Raw genomic sequence first — 18,955 nt, forward strand, 5'->3', positions numbered from 1 at the left:
TATACGTATATATATATATATATATATATCCCCCAAAGATTATTAGTGGCTACCACGGGTAGGAGGAGGGGTAGAAAGGGGAAGCTTTTGTTGGCGGGGCATTGAATTTATGCTAATGGTGGTGGAATATTTTGGGAAAGGACAACAATAAATGGTGGCACAACATAAGAAATGTCATCGATGTCCCTGAGCTGTAAATGGGGGGGTTGTTATGTTGGCAAATGTTTTGTTGTGTATGTTTTCACCACAATAAAAGGTAAAAGAAAGAAAGAATGGCTAAAAATTTGAATATTTGGAAAAATAAATCAGAAACAAAAAGAAAACAGACTGAAAAACAATTTCTTTATAGTAGTTCTATTGTTGAAAGTGCCCTTGTGGTGCAGTGTTTAAGTACTCAGATGCTAACTGAAATGTTGGTTGTTCGAACTCACCATCTGCTCCGTGGGATAAAGATGTAGCAGTCACATTTTGTGGTAAACAACAAAAGCAGTTCTGAGAAGGAAATTTAGATCACTAAATGTATACATAATAAAAGAGGAAATTTTTCACACAGGATCCGAGAAAAAAAAAGCAAAATAATACTAGAGCAAACAATAATAAAATAAAAACAAGAGTAGAAAGAATTGAATTAAAAAAAGAAAAGAAATACAGAAAATTATGAAACAAAGAACAGGTTATTTGAAAAGATCAATAAAAAAGTACTCAAAGAACCAATGGCTGAAACTTGAAAATTTGGAAAAACAAATCAGAAACAAAAAGAAAACAGACTGAAAAAAAAAATTAAAACAGTCTTACACTCTAATAGATCAATGATTATATTAAATGTAAATGGAAGATAAACCCAAAACCAAACCAATCCTACCAAAGCTGAGTGGATTCTGAATCATAGTGACCCTATAGTACAGAGTAGAACTGCCCCCATAAGGTTTCCAAAGCTATAATCTTTACAGAAACAAACTGCCACATCTTTATCCTGCAGAGCAGCAGGTGGATTTGAACAACGGACATTTCAGTTAGCAGCTAAGTGCTTAAACACTGTACCACCAGGGCACCTTCAACAACAGAACTACTATAAAGAAAATCAGCAAGGATACATAAGAACTCAACAATACCATCAGTCAATAGGATCTGATAGACACTTATAGAACATTCCACCCAACAACAGCAAATTACAGTCTTTTCAGATTCCCACAGAAGATCCACCACTCATCTATTTGTCAACAATAATCTGAGAAGCTGGACTACTTGAAGAATACAGCATAAAGACTGGAGGAAGACTGATTAACAATCTGGAATATGCAGATGACACAACCTTGCTTCCTGAAAGTGAAGATGATTTGAAGCACTTACTGATGAAGATCAAAGACTTCAGTATGGATTACATCTCAACATAAAGAAAACAAAAATCCTCAAAACTGGATAAGCAACATCATGACATAGGGAAAAAAAATTGAAGTTGTCAGGGATTTTATTTTACTTGGATCCACAATCAATGCCCATGGAAGCAACGGTCAAGAAATCAAATGATGTTTTGCATTGGGCAAATCTGCTGCAAAAGACCTCTTTAAAGTGGTAAAGAGCAAAAGATATTACTTTGAAGACTAAGGTGCACCTCACCCAAGCCACAGTATTTTCAATAGACTCATATGCATGAGAGCTAGACAATGAATAAGGATGACTTCAGAAGAATTGATGCATTTGAATTGTGCTATTGTGGCGGTGGTGTGGTGTTGGTGAATATTGAATACACTATGGGCTACTAGAAGAAAGAACAAATCTGTCTTGGAGGAAGTACAGTCAGAATGCTCCTTAGAAGCGAGAATGGCCAGATTTTGTCTGTCATACTTTGGTCATGTTATCAGAAGGGACAAGTCCCTGGAGAAGGATAGATACCATGCTATGCAAAGTAAAGGGTCCACGAAAAAGGGGAAGACCATCAACAAGATGGATTGACACACGGTGGCTGCGATGATGGGCTCAAGTATAGCAGGGCTTGTGGGGCTGGGGCAGGACCGGGCAATGTGTCATTCTATTTTATATAGAGTTGCTATGATTTGAAACCAACTTGACAGCATTTAACAGCAAAAGAAGATGACTATATCCCGGACCCTAAAGCTAACTCCAATAAATTTAAAATAACTGAAATCATGTAGAGTGCGTTTTCTGATCACAATGAAATCAAATTGGAAATCAGTTACAGAAAGATTACAAGATCATCTCCAAATATTTGGAAACTAAACAATACCCTTTTAAATAATTCATGGGTCAATTGGACTAATATATATATTTTTTAACTTTTTATTGTAATTTGGGTGAAATTTTACAAAGCAGATTCATTTTATAATCAACAATTTTTTTTGCAACACTGATTACAATGTTCACAATGTAACAGCTCTCCTCCCATCTCTTCCCTGTTACCTTTTCCATGTCCCTCCTGCCTGTGCATTCCTGCCTGCCTAGCTTTCTCCTGGCAAATCCTGCCCTCCTGATCTCCCATGGTTGACCGTTCTAAGGAGTGCAGTTGTTCAGCTCGTAGACCTATTATTTGGCTGAGAGTTAAGCCATGGGAGTGATTTCAAATCCAGAACCTGAAGAGTGACTCAGTGCCATACTCATGGCTTCACCAGTCTCCTGCTGAATAGTAATTATGGTCTTTGTTATATTTTTGAATATTGTTCAACATACTTTTCCCCACTCTATCCAGGATCTCTAATTTTGATCCTTTTCCAAGTGGTTGGCATTGATAGCCAGGCAGCATCTACTTCTTCTGGTCTCAAGGTTATATAGACTAAGGTTCCCATGGCCCATTAGTCCCTTGGATTGTTTCCATATGTCTTTGATTTTCTTCACCCTTCTTTGCTCCATAAGAGGAGAGACCAATAGTTGCATCTTACATGGCTGCATGCAAGCTTTTAAGACCACAGTTGCTACTCACCAAAGTAGGATGTAGAACAATGTCTTTATGTACTATGTCGTGCCAGTTAAGCTTGATGTCCCCTACAACCACAGTCCTAACTGCAGACCTAGTGACTCATTCCCTCAAGATGCTGGTTGTGGCTGAGAAGTTATCCTAACTTTGTCCCCTGTTAGCTCTACAACATATATGGACATTTTTATAGAACATACAAATATGTATGTAGGAACATCATCTGCCAAACCTATGTATGGTCATGAGTACATTCCTGTTCACCTACTCATACCTGATCCTCTTGTCTGTCTACCTATGTATCCACCCATAGATTAGTGTTTATTATTACTGATAATGCACTATTATGTATGTAATAGTATTTACCTTTGTTATCTTTGTTGTCTGTACCTCATGCGCACATCTCCGTGTCTTCCTTTTCCTTAGTGATACTGTGTTGGTTACACACTTTTGTTATATTGCCTTTACTTTCACCCAAATCAACACTAGTCAGCAATTTTCCCTCTGTTCCCCTCCCATTCTTGGTAACCAGCAAAAAAAATTTCCTTCGCTGTGTAAGTCTTTCCTTGAGTTTTTATAAAAACAGATTCATGCATGTTTCTGTTCAATCTCCTAGTTTGTTATGCAGTGCCTGGGGTCTTAAAAGCTTATAAACAACCATCCAAACACAAGAATTTATCTCTATTCACCTGGAGCAACAGAGGAAGAAAGAGAGTCAGGAATCAGAGGACGAAGTGAAACGTGTCTTGTTGCCTCCGTGAACAACTGCCTCCTTTTCCATGAGACCAGAAGAACTGGATGGTACCTGGCTACCATTACTATGTTTTGATCAAAGATTCCATAGACGAATCCTTGTCAAAAGGGGAAAAACATGGATGAGAATTTCAAAATCTCATAGAATCCAGATTTTCTGGAGCCACTGAGGCTGGACAATCTCCCAAAAACTATTGCCCTGAGATAATCTTAAACCTTAAACTGAAACTATCCACTGAAGTCGGTCATCTCTAAACCAAGAAATGATTTGGCTTAATTAGTAAAGAATGTCTTCCTTGAACACTGTGTTTTTTTAAAGATTTATTTATACGTTATCAAATTTTAAAAATATTTATTTTTGCTGTCCTGAGAATATCCACTGCAAAAATATACACTAATTAAAGTTTCTACGTGTACAATTCAGTGACATTGATTACATTCTTCAAGCTGTGTAACCATTCTCACTCTCCTTTTCTGACTTGCACCCCCCCCACTAACATAAACTCACTGCCCCCTAAAGTCCTATCCTTTCCAATGCCTGTTGTCAATTTGATCCCACATAGATACATGGTATCAATTTGACAATAGCAACTCAAAAGGTTAGATGAAAAGCTTAGGGAGCTGTGAGTTTACCTTAATGGTGGAATAATTTGGAATAGGATAGTGAGAACTGTAGCACACTCAAAGAATGCAATCAGTGTAAATGAGTTGGAATGTAGAATTTGTTGAATTGTTGTATGTATTGCTGTGTATATTTTCACCAAAAAAATTTTTTTTTTAAAAAATAACCAGGGGTTGAAGAGGAAGTCTTAAGAGAAACACAAATACACACTTAACTGAATGAAAATGAATATACAATATATCAAAATGTGGGGGACACAACTAAAGCAGTTCTGAGAAGGAAATTTAGATCACTAAATGTATACACAATAAAAGAGGAAAACTGTCACAAAAGATCCTAGAAAAAAGAAGACCAAAATAAGCATAGACCAAGCAGAAGAAAGTAAATAACAAAAACAAGAGTAGAAAGAATTGAACTGGAAGGGGGAAAAAAAAAGCAATAGAGAAAATCTATGAAACAAAGAACTGGTAATTTGAAAAGATCAATAAAACTAACGAACTTCTAGCAAGAGTGGCTAAAAAGAGAGAGAGAAACACATATATAACCAATACTAGGGATGACAAAGGGATAAAAGGCAGTAAAACACCACAAACAATTCTACACCCACAAATTTGACAACTTAGATGAAATTAACAAAATCACCAAAAAGCATAAACTACCACAACTCACCCAATATGAAATTGAAACTATAAATAGACTCATAACTACTAAGAAAATCAAATTCATAATTTAGAATTCCCCAGAAAGAAATCTCCAGGTCTAGAATAACTCGTGGGAGAATTCTACCAAGTATTTAAAGAGGAAGTAGCACCAATTCTATCTTTTTTTTTTTTTTTTTTTTCAGAAAATGGAAGAGGAGGAAACTTTTCCCGATTTATTTTATGAAGCTAGTATCACCTTGATAAGAAACTAGACAAAGACAGTACAAAAAAGAGAAAACTACAGACCAACATGCCTCATGAATATAATACAAAAGTCCTTAACAAAAATACTAGTAAATATATTTCGGCTACATGACAAGTTGGGTTTATTCCAGGGATGAAAGGCTGGTTCAATATTCAAAAATCAGTTACTGTTATCCACCATATTAACAGGTTAAAAAAAAAAACATCACATGACCCTATCAATTGATTCAGAAAGGGCATTTGACAAAATTCAGCACCCATTCATGATAAAAACTCTCAAAAAAATAAAAAATAAAAAAATAAGAATAGAGGGAAACTTCCTCAACTTTATAAACAGCATCTACAAAAAAAAAAACTACAGCTAACATTATACTTAATGGTGAATGATAAAATGTTTTCTCCTTAAGACTGAAAACAATGCAAGAATGCTAACAAGAGTCTTGCATATAGTTTTGAAATTCCAACCAGTGCAATAAAGCAAGAAAAAAAAAAGCATACAGATTGAAAAAGAATAAATACAATTGTCCCTATTTGCAGATGCCATAATTGTCTAAATAGAAAATTCCAAGGACTCTGAAACACACACACACACACACACACACACACAAATCCCTCCTGGAACTAATAAGTGAGTCCTTATGGTCACTAGATACAAAATAAATATACAAAAAACAATAGTATTTCTGCATATTAGCAATGAACATATGGACACTGAAATAAAAAACAGACTGTCATTTACAACCACTCAAAAAAAGAGAAATAATGAAAGAGTAGAAACCTAGTAAAACATGTACAGGACTTGTATGCTGGAAACTACAAAATGCTAATGAAAGAAATTTAAAAATATCTAAATACATGGAGAGACATACTATATCTATGAATTGGAAGACTCAATATAGTAAAAATATCAATTCTCCTCAAATTGAAATACAGGTTTAACAGAATTCCTATCAAAATCTCAAGTTTTTTTCTTTTCTTTTCTGTTTTTTTTTTTTTTTGCAGGTATAGACAAGATTATTTGTGTGGGTCTATTTGTGGGTTCTCTATTCTGTTCCAAGGAGCTCTCATGGTGCAGATAAGGCATTGGCTGCTAACCAAATGTCAGCAGTTTGAATCCACCAGCTGCTCTGTGGGAGAAAGATGAGACAATCTGCTTTCATAAAGATTAATAGCCTTGGAAACCCTATGAAGCAGTTCTATTCTGTCCTATAGGGTTGCTATGAGTCAAAACGACCTCGTGGCAGCAGGTTTATTCGCTTCCATGGATCTTTGTTCCTATTTATACAAAAAACTAAAACCAAACTCACTGCCACTGAGTCGAAAAGGCAAAAATACTTCAACAAACTGCAAGGCTATGGGCACAACCCTCTAGACTTCTAAGTCTGCCCAAGATTTCTAATGCCAATTCCAAGTTTGATAGGTTCCCAAAAACACCCTCAGGTTTGACAATTCACTAGAAAGCACACAAAATTTACAGAAAACTACTATATTTATGGTCACAACATTTATTAAAGGAAAGGATAAGGCAAGGTCTAGGAGGGTTTTAACAGCAAAACTTCTATTGTCTTCAGGATGTGGTACCTTACCAACAGCTATGTGTGACTACTGTGAGCATTGCTAACCCAAGAAGCTCACTGAGTTGCAAAGTCCAGAGTTTTCATTGGGACTTCATTACACAGGCAGCCCAAGAGTTCAGAAATAGACCATCACTTACATGGATCACTAATTTTCAACCAAGACACACACCAAAGCAATTCAATAGGGAAAGGAAAGTCTTTTATCAAATTGTGTTGGAACAACTGGATATCCCATGGAAAATAATGAACTTTACTTAATCAATACATCATACCATATACAAAAGTCAATTTGATTCAGATTATAGTTCTAGATGTTAAAAAGCCAAATCTATAAACCTAGAAGAAACACAAGAGAATATTCTTACGACCTTGCAGTAGGCAAATATTTCTTAGGACACAAGAGCATGAAACATGAAAAAAATTGGTAAATTGGACTTCATCAAAATTTAAAACTTCTGCTCTTTGAAAGATACCATAAAGAATATTAAAAAGCAAATTGCAGACAGGGAGAAAGTATTTGTAATGCATATATCTGACAAATGACTTGCATCCCCAAATGTGTGTATACATACATACATACACACACAACATATATATATTTTATATATATATATACATATATATATGTATATATATATACATGTATATATAATCAAAACTCCAATAAAATGTGCAAAAGATTAGAACAAACACTTCACAAAAGGTACCCAAATGGCCCAGCACATGAAAATATGCTCATTTTCATCATCATTAGTCATCAGGAAAATGCAGATTTAAAATCACAGTGAATTACACGAGAAGAGTTAAAATTAAAAGATTAACAAGAGCAAGTTGATGAAGATATGGAATCACAAAATGGTACACCCATTCTGAAAACTGGTTTGGCAATTTCATAAAATTAAACAAATACCTATCCCTTGCCCCAGTAAATGGTCTCCTTTGCCCCAAACAAATGAAAACATAACAACAAAAAGACTTGTGCAAAAACATTCATAGCAGTATTATTCATAACAGTCCAAACTGGAAACAATGCAATCCATTAGGGAGTATGGATAAACTTATTTGGTATATTCATATAATGGACTATTAATCATCAATACCAGGAATAAAAAGGAACAAACTACTGATACATGCAACATGGATAAATTTAAAAAACATGCATGAATGAAAACGAACACTAAAAGATACCACATGATTCCATTTTCATGAAGTTCTAGAACTGGCTAAACTAATCCACAGTGAAATAAACCACAAAGGTGGTTGGCTGTGTAAGGAGCAGGGGGGAGGGGCAAGGTGACCGGAAATGGGCAAGAGGGAACATTATTGTTGTTGTTAGGTGCTGTCAAGTCCCTTTCGACGCATAGTAATCTATTACAACAGAACAAAATATTGCCCGGTCTTGCGTCATCCTCCCAATCATTGCCATGCTTGAGCCCGTTGTCACAGCCACTGTGTCAATCCATCTCCTTGAGAGTCTTCCCCTTTTTCTCTGACCCTCTACTTTACCCAGCATCATATCCTTCTCCAGGGACTGGTCCCTTCTGACAACATGACTAAAGTATAAAAGAAGTCTGGCCATTCTCTCTTCTAAGGAGCATTCTGGCTGTACTTCCTCTAAGACAGATTTGCTCATTCTTCTAGCAGTTGTGGTACTTTCAGTATTCTTCATCAACATCACAATTCAACTGCATCAATTCTTCTTCGGTCTTCCTTATTCATTGTCCAGCTCTCACATGCATTTGAGGCTACAGAAAATACCGTGGCTTGGGTCAGGTGCACCTTAGTCTTCAAAGTGACGTCTTTGCTCTTTCACACTTTAAAGAGATCTTTTGCAGCAGATTTGCCCAATGAGATACATCATGTGATTTCTTGACTGATGCTTCCATGGGTGTTGATTGTGAATCCAAGTAAAATAAAACTTCATTTTTTTCTCCATATATCATGATGTTGCTTATTGGTCCAGTTTTGAGGATTTTTGTTGTTGTTGTTGAAATGCAGTCCATACTGAAGGCTGTAGTCTTTGATCTTCATTAGCAAGTACTTCAAGTCATCTTCACTTTCAGCAAGCAAGGTTGTGTCACCTGAATATCGCAGGTTGTTAATGAGTCTTCCTCCAATCCTGATGTCGCAGTCTTCATATAGTCCAGCTTCTCGGATTATTTGCTCAGTAGACAGATTGAGTAAGTATGTTGAAAAGATACAACTCTGACACACACCTTGTATTCCCTTGTTCTGTTCGAACAACCGCATCTTGGTGTATGTGCAGGTTCTTCATGTACATGGGTTTACCTTCAGTGGGAATTGACTGGATGGCAAATGGTTGGTTCTTCAGGGAAGGCCTCCCTGACCCTTAGACTGAGTTGGCAGATGTCCCCTGTTCCATGAAGCACCCATAGTCTCTGTTTCCCTACGCTTGCACTGGTCATCTGGTATGTGACTGCCCGTTTCCTCTCCTGGACTTTCAGTTCTGTAAGGGCAGTGGCCATCTACTATGCTAACCATTCTAACCCAACCACCTGGCACAGGGCCTGGGTGGATTCCTCCTGGACAGTTATGTCAGGGCCCCACCCAGACATGTGGCCAAGATGTTATAACCACATAGTGACAGTCTGGGGGATATTCCTCAGACCTCAAGGGGAAATCACATCTATGGCAACAGCTCAGTAAGTCAGCCTCTGAGGTGTTGAACAAGTCATTTGGGGCCACCCACCGTGTGGGCAGGTCACCTCGAAGACATTGCTTCCTTCCCAATTTCCTTTGCCAGAGGCCAAAGGAAAAGACTCAGGCCAGAACCAAGCTTCCTGGGCATTGTTCCTGGGGACCCCAGGGACAATTTTAGGGTGCCATTAATTTCTTTCTTTCTGTGCATTATTCCCTTTTTGCACCCAGCCCCCATGCTAAGAAAACCACCGGCCTCGGGGAGGTTTGTGGCAGGAAAGCATAAAACTCTGAACTCCGGGACAGGTCGCGGCAAAATCGTGCTCAGAGTTGGATTTCAGTTGATTTAGGATACAGGAATGGTGATTTTTTTTTTTAGGTTAACTTTTTATTGAGTTAATTTATTGAGATATAATTCATATAACATAAAATTCACCATTTAATTTATACAGTTTAGTAGCTTTAATATATTCAGAGTTGTGTGATCATCACCACTAATACCAGAACATTTCTAGCAGCCCCAAAAGAAACTCCACACCCATTAGTAGTTACTCCCCATCCACTCCCTCTACCTCCTTGCAACTACTCATCTACTTTCTGTCTCTCTGTATTTGCCTATTCTGGACATCTCATGTAAACAGAATCATACAATATGTGATCTTTTGTATCTGGCTTCTTAGCATAATGTTCTATTAGGTTCATCCATATTATAAAATTTATCTGTACTTTATTCTTTTTTTATGAATAATACTTTATTGTATAGGGGGCTCTATGTTGTTGTTGTTGTTGTTAGGAACTGTCAAATCGGCTCTGACTCATAACAACCCTACACACAACAGAAGAAATCACTGCCCAGTCCTACACCATCCTCTCAGTCCTTGCTACCTGAGCCCATCTTCTGACACTGTGTCAATCCATCTTGTTGAGGGTCTTCCCCTTTTTCGCTGACCCTCTCTACTTTACCAAGCATAATATCCTTTTTCAGGGAATGGTCCCTTCTGGCAACATGACCAAAGTAGGTGAGATGAAGTCTGGCCATTCTCATTTCCAAGGAGCATTCTGGCTGTACTTCCTCCAGGACAGATTTGTATATTCTTCTAGTAATCAATGATATTTTCAGTATTCTTCATCAACACCAACATTACTAGTTGTAAGGAGCTAGAGGGAGTGGATGGGGATGATTCAAAGGCACCAACTCTTCAGTCTTCCTTATTCATTGTCCAACTTCCACATGCATATGAGGCAATTAAAAATACATGGCTAGGCTCAGGCACGCTTTAGTCTTCAAAGTGACATCTTTGGTTCTTAAAACTTTAAAGAGGTCTTTTGCAGCAGATTTTCCCCCATGCAATATAAAAACTGATTTCCTGACCGCTGCCTCCAGGGGTGTTGTTTGGTATCCAAGTGAAATGAAATCCCTGATAACTTCGATCTTTTCTCCACTTATCAGGATGTTGCTTATTGGGCCAGTTGTGAGAATTCTCATTTTATGTTGAGGTATAATCCATACTGAAGACTGTGGTCTTTGATCTTCATCAGTAAGTGCAGGGATATACCACACTTATTTCTTCAGTATCTGGGCTCAAACATATCAAAGAATAGGAAGATTGCACAGGATTGGGCAATGTCTCATTCTGTTATACACAAAGTCATCATGAGTTAGAGCCACTCGGCAGCCACTTACAACAGCAATTTCTTAAATACTTGACTTTATGAACCAAGATTCCTATCAGACACCGGGGGCAGGACTACCTGCTCAAGCCCAGTGCAGGAGAAAAAGGTGAGAGACATTACTCAGGGATGCCCCAAGTTTGCCCTTCTGCATGAGGGATAAACCAAAAAAAACCAAACTCACTGTCATCGTTTCCAACTCATAGCAACCCCTCCTTGGGTTTCTGAGGCGGTATCTCTATGGAAGTAGATTGCCCAATCTTCCTTCCAAGGAGTGGCTGGTGGGTTTGAACCACCAGCCTTCTGGTTAGCAGTCAAATGCCTTAGGCATTACACCACCAGAGCTCCCACACAACAGATGGTAAGAAGTAAGCTTTGCCTGGAGTTCCTTCTCTGATTATAAAAAAGAATCCTGTGAGGGAGCTCCCGGGTGGTGCAAACAGTAAAGTGCTCAGCTACTAACCCAAAGGTTGGGAGTTCGAATGCACCCAGAGGCACCTCAGAAGAAAGGCCGGAAATCTGCTTCCAAAACAGTCACAGCCTTGAAAACCCTACGAAGCAGAGTTCTCTGAAACACACGGGCCACCGAGAGTCAGGATCAACTCAACAGCAACTGGCTTTTTTTTTTTTTTTAATATCTAAATACATGGAGAAACATACTGTGTCTCTATGAATTGGAAGACTCAACATAGTAAAAATATCAATTCTCTTCAAACTGATATACAGGTTTAACAGACTTCCTATCAAATCTCAAGATCATTTTTGCAGTTACAGGCAAGATTATTTGTGTGGGTTTATTTGTGGGTTTTCTATTCTGTTCCAAGGAGCTCTCGTGGTGCAGTTAAGGCATTTGGCTGTGAACCAAAGGTTGGCAGTTTGAATCCACCGGCTGCTCTGTGGGAGAAAGATGAGACAATCAGCTTTCATAAAGATATGTAGCCTTGGAAACCCTATGAAGCAATTCTATTCTGTCCTATAGGGTTGCTATGAGATTTTTTTCCAAATCTCATGGGCTTAAATATACTACTGCTAATGCCACCAGTAACAACCTACAATGGAGCTCCTACTGCCTGCCAGGCACTGGACTAAGCAGGCACTTGAACATGGGACAGTTCTTCCTGATGGGTGTGATTCTTCTCCCTTTTACACATTGGGAAAATATGGCTCTGAGAAATGAACTCACTTTCTCAGAGCCTGCAGCAGGTGAGAGCAAGGAGTCTAACTCAGCTCTGCTCAATGCCAAAGCCCTCTGAGAGTTGTAGGGTTTTTTTTTTTTTTTTTTTTTTTTAATTTAACTGCTCTGGGAGCATAGATTTCAAACCTTTTTGTGCTAGGCACCCATTTGGCAGTCTGGAGAAATCCACAGATTCCTCTTCAGAATAAAGTTTTAATTGCACAAAATTTTTTTTAAAAAATCAAGGAAACGCATCACATTGAAATGCAATTAACAAAATCATTTAAAATAATATCCAATTTGTGAAGTGCTAATATATACTCTTCTCATTAATACATTAAATAATAAGATCCGGCAGTGGGTCTAAAAACTGTTAACATTTTGAAGCAGTAAAAAGCATAAAATGACATTGCAATAATACCTGCAATAGCTGTAAAGTGAATGAAAACATCTGGATTTCTGTTGAAGACAAAGTCACAGGTGCTACTACTACAACTGTGGTTTATTGCATGTGTTCATAATGAAAGGAAATGCAAAACTTCAGTTAGAGGTGAGTGAAAATGCAGATGTTACATCTTCCCCATCCAAGTTCACGGACTCCTGGGTGAGAACCTGTGCTCCCCAGAAGCTGCTGGACCAGGGAATGGGAATGTGGGTGGGGAGAGAAGAGAGGCGGTTCCCCCATGGCATTCTGGGGTCCCATTTTCCTGCCCATGCTCCTTCCCAATCCAGAATTCCTCAAATCCTCTTCTTTTCTGATGTGCTCCCTAAGTAGAGCGTGTTTCAATTTCTCATGTTGGCCCCCCATCTTGGCTTAGTTTTACACATCCTGTCTCTGGACAGTTTGATTCCTTTTCAAAACAACACCCCCAGAGAAGATTGGGGAGTTTCTAATCGCTCATATCAGACTTCTTGTATGACTTTAGGAGGGCATCCCCTAAGCCCGCTTCCCTCAGGCAGGGGGAGGCCCCAGCTGAAGGTGAGGTGTAGAGGTCCCAGCAGGAATGAAAGCCCAGGGGCAGAGCCTGCCAGGAAGGGGTAGGGAGAGACAGAGAACCTCCAGTCCATCTTGCCCTGGGATGCAGCAGAGCAATAATTAAGCTCCAGAACCTGCCTGGGCTTCAGTTTCTTTCTCTATAAAATGGGAAGAGGGAGAAGTCCCCTTAGTGGGCACATTATGGGGTGGGGAGCAAACAGCAAGAAGGCTTGAGTACAACCCCAAACCAACCAGCAGAGATTCTCAAAGGTCAACCCTAACAAGATGAGACCCAGGAAAAAACCCCAAGGGACACCAGGAAGCAAGAGCACAAAAAAGACCACAGTCCTTACCCTCTTGCCTCCAGCATTCCAGCACACAGCACAGCTCAGGCCAGGGCATCTCCTCCCGTCGACTGCTCCTCCTCTCCATTCAAGGCAGCTAATGGGGATTCTGGGAGCGCCTCTCCTCTCTTGGCCTCGGGCCTCAGCCTCAGCATCCCCATGGATAAAGTGACATCAAGGGTCCCTCCAGCTCCAGTCTAACCCAGCAGGAGTGAGCCATTTCTCTCCCAAGCCATACCAGCCTAATTAGCTTGTCAGCAGCAAAACAGTGAGAGCTCCTGGGGCAGTCCCAGTAGCAGACAACCCTGCTTCAGGTCTAACACAGGTATAAAGAGGTCAGGGGACAGGGACAGGGGCGCAAGGGGAGGCAGCAGGTGTAGGGAAGCCAGACTCCATGGAAGCACATGTCCACAGTTATATGCATCCCTGAGACACACCGTTTCCCTGGTTACCTGAATCTGCCCTCCCTGCCCTCATAGCAGTGATGAGGGGAGGTGGCAAAGGCAAGAGAGAGAGAGAGAATGAAGATGTACAGGAGAAATAGAGAAAGAGAAGGAACACCAGGCAAGGAGGAGGTCTGAAGGGCAGGGTTGAGTAGAAATAGCCTGAAACCTCCTGAGACCAAGGCAGATGAAAGGAGTTCAAAAACAAAAACAAAAAAGTCAAAATGCACGCCAGCAGCCCCAATGTTTCCTGTTTTTCTAACAAATCACCAATGATTTCCAAGAAAAGCAAGCTGTGTTGTGCTGGGCCCTAGGCACAGCCGCAGAATTTGCACATCTGGCCTGTGCTTCGAGAGCACCAAGCAGTGTCGGGGCACAGGAAGTGGCAGAGCAGCCCCAGGGCTACAGCTCATAGGAGTCACAGGCGCCTGGACCTCGGAGCCAGAGGGCACAGTCAGGAGCTCCAGGCAGGACCAGCCATAGCTCTCCCGGATGCTTGCGTGCAGCCTTTCGACTGGAGGTTCCTTCTGTTGGCCAGTCAGCCCTTCCTTATGGTCTCCCTAACTCCTTCTTGCCGTATTTATGCTGGCGTCAGTATACTCACCACTACCCACCTGTCACTTTGTTGTACTGTGGTGGCTTGCATGTAGCTTTGATGCTGGAAGCTTGTTGTTGTTGTTGTTATGTGCTGTCGAGTTGGATCCGACTCATAGCAACCCCTCCTTGGATTTCCCAGGTGGTATCTCTACAGAAGTAGATTGCCCAATTTTTCTTCCAAGGACTGGTTAGCAGTCAAGTGCCTAAGGAACTACGCCACTAGAGCCACTGGTATTTCAAATACCAGTAGGGTCACCCATGGTGGACATATTTGAGCAGAGCTTCCAGACTAGTAAGACAGAGTAGGAAGCCTACTTCTCAAAATTATCCAATGAAAGCCCTATGGATCATAACAGAGTGTTGTCCAATACAGTCCTGGAAAATGAACCCCTCCCCCAGTTGGAAGACACTCAAAACACACAGTGGCTGCAACAATGGGCTCAGGCATGCCAACTGTGAAGATGGCACGGGACCAGGCAGTGTTTTGTTCTGTTGGACATGGGGTCACCATGAGTTGGAGCTGACTTCAAGGCAATTAACAATAACAACAACATATTCAGTAAGACAGGGGCAAACAGAAAGATCCCTCTGTACACAGAGGCCTTTTGGGGGATATTTACGTGTACGGGCTTTCCCACATCTATGTGAATTCTCTGAGAACTTCCAGTCAGGAAGGATGGACACTCCGGAGAGGTCTAGTGGGGCTGGGTTTCTTCAGAGACTGGGAAAGGACAACTCAGGCAGGAGCTCCTCACCAAGGAGCCCCCGGCCACCACCCAGCTTCTCCCCCTCTTATTGCAGAAGGGTACTGGGTTCTTTCAAAAGCCCCTGTGAGATAGGAAGGCCCCAAAGCAGAGCTGAAAATCAGCCTCTGGACCCCAAGACCTCTACCTCTTCTCATCTTGGCCACCTCCTCTTCTCAGAGCCTCCTCAGGAAACCACACCCACCCCTGCCTGCCTGACCCCAGGCAAAAATACACAGCTGGCCCCTTACAGCCCCATCCCTGTTTCCAACCTCCTTCTTCCCTCCTTCCCCACACCTTCTCAGCAATTCCTCTCCCAACTCCTGAGGCCTCACCCACATCCTGATGCCCTAGACCCTGAGAAAAGAGGCCATCTTTGGGTTTATCGGAATAGAAAACTGAGTATCTTCACTTTAGGCCTGAGTAGACCTGGCCAGTAGGGCCCCAGCTCAGCCCCACCACCATCTATCTACACAGGGCAGGGCCAGGAGGCAGGCTGTGGAAAGCATTTTCAAAGGAAAAAAGATATTCCTCATCCTCCTTGAGCCCAATCCCCAGGGTGCTCTCCTATCTGGCTATGCTAGGCCCAGGAGCCTTGTCATAGTAGCACCAATGTCATTAAATCCAGGAACTTGGGATTTGGGCCCTGAGGTATAGAACTAGGGGAAAGGGCCTACAGCCATCCCTTGATAATTAGTCCCACAGTTTCCTGTTCTGAGGTTAAAAGATCGGTGTCTGGTAAGTTTACAACAAATGAATGAATTTAGGAGAATGGCAGGCACAGGAGGGCTGTTCCTTCCCAAGGAAGAGTGTGCTGCCTGGGGGTGCAGGAAGCCATGTTATGGGGAAGCCCAATGAGCCCACAAGCCTCACTTACTGCCTTAGCTCTGGCGGGCTTCTAGCCAAAGCCTGGTTCAGTCTCTTCACCCCACTTCGAAGGAAGAACTGGGCCTCTCCAGCCACAGAAACACTCATTTTTAAGCAGACCTTGGCTTCCCATGCACTCAGGAGGCAAAGCTAGGATCCAGAGCATTTGCCAGGGAACTAGTCAGTGGGATCAGCCATAGGATTATACATTGGCTCCGGGTGATTCTATCCTATCAAACCAACAGGACTTCCCTTAACCCAGACACACACAGTTCTCAAGGGATGAAAAACTAGTGCCAGAGCTGTGGTCCCTCTGTCTGGCTGTGGAGATCCTAAGTCACCCCTTGAGTACTTCTCACTCAGAAAGGAGAGGCTTCATCACTGGAGAGGCCAGGACACAGAGGCTGTGTTAGCAACAGACAATTCAGTAAACAATATCTGCTTTGTTTGCTAGAAGGCTAGCACTTGGAGTTTTGAGCCACCATGCTAGAAACATGACTATCCGGAGGTCACCATGATGTGAGGAAGCCCAACCCACATTGTGGTGGTTAAGTTTGTGTGTCAACTTGGCTGGGCCTGGTTGAGTGGCTGGGCAGCTGGTGGTAGTTATTCCCCATGATGAGACTGGCAATCACCTCCATGGTGGAACCTACCACAAGCAGCTGAGTAGCTGCTTTAGGGATGTGGTCTGCTTCCCATATATAAGGAACAGCTTTGGGAATTGTCTCTAGCTTATGGCACACTTGAACCCTGCATGTAGCCATGTCATTGTTCAGCATCCTGCCATGCTCTGCCGACCGTGGGACTTTCAATGGACTTGAATGAATGGCCTGCCATGTGGTTTGGTAACATCGGGACTGTGCCATTTCATTTGTTGACCTTGGGCTTGTTAGCCTCAGTAGCCAGTAGCTGCCTGAGTGAAGAGATGCCTCTAAATTCAGCGGACTGGGAGCAAGAGGCAGAGCTGAAGCCCAAGGTTGAGAGGCTTTCACACAGCCCCTAGAGTCTGGCACTTTGAACTCGGACATAAAGCCTCCAAACTGTAAGATAATAAACTCCTGTTTGTTAAGGCTATCCCACTTGTGGTATATTCTTGTCAGAGTGGTACTAGGTAACCAGAACACGCATGGAGTGCCCTTTGTAAGCATTCTAGTCAACAGTTCCAGTCCCCAGCTATTCAAGTCCTTCCCAAATGAGGCATCATCACTGAACAAAGACAAGCCTCCCCATTGTCTCCTGTCCTACATTCATGACCCAAAGAATCCATAAGCATAATGTTGTTGTTGTTGTTCTTATGTGCCGTCAAGTCGGATCCAACTCATAGCGACCCCTCTTTGGGTTTCCGAGGCAGTATCACTACAGACGTAGATTGCTCCATCTTCTTTCCGAGATAAGCATAATAGAATGATTTCAGTCTTATATCACTAAGTCTTAGGGTAGTTTGTTACACAGTAATAGTATTTAGAATATACACATCTGCTCTAGCCCCACACCCTGACAAAGACCAGGTCACATGGGTGGAAACTACTGGACCATGTGTTAAGAAGAGCCCAGATGGGGCCACTGGTGAAAAAAGCTACTCAGAGACAGGTGCCATCCTATCTAGGTAACTAAGAATAATCACAGCAATTCAGACATAGAAGGCTATCCGATCTAAATTCAGTTGCTCAAAAAAAAAAAGAAGAAAAATATTCACAACTTTCTTATCAAGTGAATATGACCCACAAAATATTTTTCTGGATGCTGTGGTAGATACAGAGATGACCAATGTATAGTCTGTCATTTCAAATACTGAGCTTTGCTGACGCAGCACAGAAGTTGTCACATTTTAAGGACTAGCATAATCCCACCAACACATCAGGTACTCTCCTGCCTCAAGTCCTCTGCATCTACAATTTCTTTTGCCTACAATGCCCTTCCCCTAGACATCTGCTTGGCTTACTTCCTTATCTCTTTTCAGCCTTATGTTCTCAACCAGGACTCCTGACAACCCTCACCCATGTTGTTGTTGTTAGGTGCTGTCGAGTCAGCTCTGACTCATAGCAACCCTGTAAACAACAGAACGAAACACTGCCCGGTCCTGTGCCAGCCTTATGACCCTTGCTATACCTGAGCCTATCACTGCAGCCACTGTGTCAAAGTGTCTCATTGAGGGGCTTCCTCTTTTTCGTTGACCCCTCCACTTTACCAAGCACAATATCCTTCTCCAGGGAATGGTCCCTTCTGACAACATGACCAAAATAGGTGAGACAAAGTCTGGCCATTCTCGCTTCCAAGGAGCATTGTGGTTGCACTTCTTTCAGACAAATTTGTTATTCTGGCAGGCCATGGTACTTTCAGAATTCTTCACCAACACCGCAACTCAAAAGCATCAACTCTTCTTTGGTCTTCCTTATGGCACCTCTTTTTTATTTTTCTCCACATCTCTTACCACCAACTGACACATTATGTATTATTTATTGTTGTCTGTTTCTCACTCCCAACCTAATTAGAATGTAAGCTCCATGAGGGCTTAGAAAAGTGCCCAGAACATATTTGCTGCATGAATGTACAAATGAATGAGTAAGTAAACAATAAAGAGGTTTAGAGGAAGATAAAAACACAGAGAACCACACAGGCTCAGGCACACCTGCCTTGCCTGAGGTGTGGATGATGCTTATAGCTTACGGATCACAAAACTGATCCAGAGCCAAGGCCTG

This window comes from Orycteropus afer, unplaced genomic scaffold, assembly GCF_000298275.1.
Source record: "Orycteropus afer afer isolate SDZICR_OR568_19922 unplaced genomic scaffold, OryAfe1.0 scaffold00330, whole genome shotgun sequence".
NCBI classification, from domain to species: Eukaryota; Metazoa; Chordata; class Mammalia; order Tubulidentata; family Orycteropodidae; genus Orycteropus; species Orycteropus afer.